At 39.7% G+C, this 4,116-nt stretch overlaps 1 long non-coding RNA gene across 1 annotated transcript; it reads left to right on the top strand.

The window, feature by feature from the left end:
• The first annotated feature begins 215 nt into the window (after positions 1–215).
• On the top strand, positions 216–3,546 carry LOC103890471 (uncharacterized). The gene is made up of 3 exons (XR_008524226.1): positions 216–419; positions 2,014–2,551; positions 2,979–3,546. It is a non-coding gene; the product is annotated as an uncharacterized LOC103890471 (long non-coding RNA).
• Positions 3,547–4,116: the final 570 nt, after the last annotated feature.

A 4,116-nucleotide genomic window follows, 5' to 3' on the forward strand; every position in this document is an offset into this window, starting at 1 on the left:
TTAAACATATAGGTTCATACAACAAGTTGCACACAGATCTTCACAGCAGTATTATTTATAATAGCCAAAAAGTAGAAACAGCCCAAATGTCTATTAATTGGCTCATGTATAAACAAAATGTGATATATGCATGCAATGGAATATTATTCAGCCATTAAAAGAAATAGAATGCTGATTGTGACATCATATTGTATGATTCCGTTTATAGGAAATGTACAGAATAAGCAAATCCATAGAAACAGAAAAGAGATAAGTGCTTGCCAGTGGTTGGGTATTGGAGGAATGGGAATGGCTGCTAATTGGTATGGTGTTTATAATGTGATGAAATGTTTTGGAAAGAGACACTGGAGATGATTGCCCAACCTTGTGAATATATTAACATCGACTGAATTGTACCCTTTAAAACGGTAGACTTCATGGTATGTGAATTATATCTTAATTTGAAAAAATTATTTTCAGGTACGAGTAATGTAGATTTCAGGAATCCCTTTATGTCTTAAAATGAATTTATTTTGACACTACACTTTGTTGATAGTTTGACTGAGTAAATAATTCTAGGTTCAAGAGGAATTATTTTTTTTTAAACCTTGAAGACCTTTACCCTACCATATTCTAGCTTTCATTATGGCTGATGAGATGTCTAATTTTTTTCCCCTGTCTTTATTTGCTTATTTTTCTTTCCTTCCTTCCTTCCTTCTTTTCGTTTTTTAAGAAGAACTAGAAATTTTTCCTGGAAACTTTTAGAGTGTCCTCTTTATCTTTGTTTTTCTGAATCTCACAGTTATGATTCTGACAGTGAGTGTAAGGTAGGAAGGGAAATAATTGATCTTTATCAACATGAATATTGCTTCTCTGTTCAACTTATAAAAATATTCTTTTTTAAATTTTATTTTTATTGAAAAATAGTTTATATACATTGAAATTCACACATCTTAAGTGTACAGTTTGATGAGTTTTAGCAAATGTACATACTTGTGTAACTACCATTTCATGTGCTTTTTGGTCATTTGTACTTTTTTTTCTTTTCTAAAATGTTTGCCTAAGCGTCTTTCTCATTTACAGTGGATCCAATTTGTCAATTTTCTCTTTTACAGATTGTGTGAGAGGAAGATGTATGTCATGTCAAAGACTTATTTGCTAGTCCTAAGTCCTGAAATTTCTCCTATTTTTTCCTAAACATTTTATGGTTTTATATTTTACATATAAGTTCATAATATCATGAGTTAATTTTTGCATAAAGTATGCGTTTTAAGTTGAGCTTTTTTTTTGCTTACAAATGTCTGTTTGACAAATTTTAAAACTGAGTTATCTTTATTACTGAGTTGTAAGAATTCTTTCTATCCCCTAGATACACATCCTTTGTCAGATGTATGTATTACAAATATTTTCTTTTGGTCCTGGCTTGTTTATTCATTTGCTTAACGGTGTCTCTTATGGTTTTACATTTTGATTAAATCCAATGTGTTAGTTTTTTTGAGGTTGGTACTTTTTGGTCACATGGGAAAAATCTTTGCCAGCCCCACAGTCATGAAGATATTCTTCTGTTTTTCTCTAGAAGCCTTTTAGTTTTAGCTTTTGAGTTTAGGTCCATGATGCATCTCAAAATTAGTTTTTTGTGTAGCATGAGGTAAGGATTGAGACTAATCTTTTTCCATATGTCCATCTAGTTTTTACAGCACCATTTATTGAAAAGATTTTTCTTTCCTATATAATTTCCTATAGTAGCATTAAGACTAATATGGCTATGTACTTGTTTAGGATGCCCTTGAACTCCTGTAGGTTGGAATGATTACCACTGGTATGCCTCAGTATCAAAAGTATCAAATCCCTGCTGCCCCATGTCATTGGCTACTTGCACATAATAATTTTGTGTATCTTCAGGGTTCTGGTTTTCCTTCTCTTTCTCTTCTTCACAATTTGGGTAATAGTCATCTTTGCAGCCATCAGATTCCTAGCTGTTCATATTCAGAGGTATCTTGATGCGATGGGATACTTTGTTGACCCCCTTCGCAGGCCGGAACTGGAGTGGCTCTTTCACTCAGCCCGCCGCTGGCCACTCCTCCTCTCAGGAGGGAGGGTGCGAGCAAGCAAGTGCAGGAACTGAAGCGAACAAACACTGGAACTGGCCAGAGTCCAAGCGTGTTATGACCAGTGCACTGTCAGCTCAGCCGTCCAGGGACAGGGAAGTGCCAACCAGCTCACTGGAGGGTCAAGGTGGCAGCCTCTGACCTCTCAGCACCCAGGTTCTTGTCCAGCATCCAGGAAGAATCAAGTCACACGAACTGTTTGAGAGGTTGATGAACGCAGAAGACTTTATTGAGCAGTGGGTGGCTCTCAGCAGAAAGGGAGACTGAAAAGGGGTCGGGAAAATGATCTCTTTCTCCCTGAAGCCTGGCTGTCCCTCTCTGAAGCCGCCCTGTCTGAAGTTAGCCACGTCTATCCATAGTCTCCAACGCTCAGTTTCTTCTCTGCTCACTGCTCAGCCGCTTGTGTTGCTCTGCCAGCTGAAGTCTTCTATGGGCACAGGATAGGAGCATGGCAGGCCAAAAAGGTAACATTTGGGCAGAAAAACGGGGTCAGCTGTTTTCACTTGGGGCCGCGGTTTCAGGCATACGGGTGAGGTTTAGCTGGGAGCCCAGCCCTTCTGTATGATTGACAGCCAAGTTTCAGATAAAAAAAGCTGCTTCCTTCCCGCACCTTCTAACTCTTTTAAACTTTATTACTTCCTCAAATGCATTAGAAATTTGTTCTGTATTTTTCAAGGTCATACACAAAGGTATTACTAAAATTACCATATGATTTTCATTGAGAACTCAATCTTTTGGCAGCTAAGCATTAATCAGGTTAGCCAAGTTGTTCCTTCCAAGGAGGGTTCAGGGAGGGTACAGGTCACAGCCATAGAACAGGAAAGAGGCAGGCCAAAGCCGACATGTGATCCAGGCTGCTTTCTCCTTCTCTTGTTCTGTCATCATTTTCAGGTAACTTCATCTTGACATTCTGCAAAACATAATTCTGGTCGACTACATGAGTGGCATGATGCTAATGTGACTTATGAGCAAGAAGTGGCAAATACCCTACATGCCCAAGTAAGTACGTAGTGAGAAATAATTCCATAGAGATTCAGAGGCCTACCATATTGTTGAAATTTTGAAGAATCCAACAATCCAATACATGTGTTATAAGGTAAAGACAGGTGGTAGAATACTGTGCCATCTATGATAAATAAAGAGGCATAGGCCAAGCATGGTGGCTCACACCTGTAATCCCAGCACTTTGGGAGGTCAAGGCTGGAGGATCACTTGAGCATAGGAGTTCAAGACTAGCCTGGACAACATGGCAAAACTCTGTCTCCATAAAAAATACAAAAATTTGCCAGGCATGGTAGTGTGCACCTGTAGTTCCAGCTACTTGGGAGGCTGAGGTGGGAGGATTGCTTGAGCCTGGGAAGTGTAGGTTGCAGTGAGCAGTGAGCTGTGATTGCACTTGCACTCCAGCCTGGGTGACAAAGTAAGATCCTGTCTTAAAAAAAAAAAAGAAAGAAGGAAAGGGAAGAAGAAGAGGGGAAGGGAGAGGAGGGGAGGGGAGGGGATCGGAGAGGAGAGGGGAGGGAAAGAAAGAAAAAGAAAGAGGCATAATGGTTTCTGGGTTTCTTTGGAATTTGGAGAAAGCATATACTATATACTTTGAGTGGGGACCAGAACTACAAGCAGGTCAAGACAATCATGCAAGCTGTTCAAACACTTGTGTCATGACATCAAGCAGATCTGATACTGCTGGAGATAATCCTGACCCTGAAACTGCTGACTAGGCTAGGTTAGGCGGTACGGAGTTCTACCCAATTATAAGTTATAACTAATAAGTGTAATAAGTGGAGTCACTTTGGGTTACTCATTCTATTGAGCAAGCAGGTGAAAAATGAAGTTAATGCACTGGCTAGGGTAATGAACTCTGAGCTAGAGTTGCTACTACCTAATGAAAGCAGGGAGGGTCTGTCTGGAACCGAAGGGAGTCAGTGGAGCATCTCTTACCACTTCCATGCCCAGTGTTAATTGTCGTCGGGAAATTACAGTAACTACAATCCAAGACAACCCACCATGACAAGAGCCTCAGTCCTGC

Source organism: Pongo abelii, chromosome 3, assembly GCF_028885655.2.
Source record: "Pongo abelii isolate AG06213 chromosome 3, NHGRI_mPonAbe1-v2.0_pri, whole genome shotgun sequence".
Lineage (NCBI taxonomy): Eukaryota > Metazoa > Chordata > Mammalia > Primates > Hominidae > Pongo > Pongo abelii.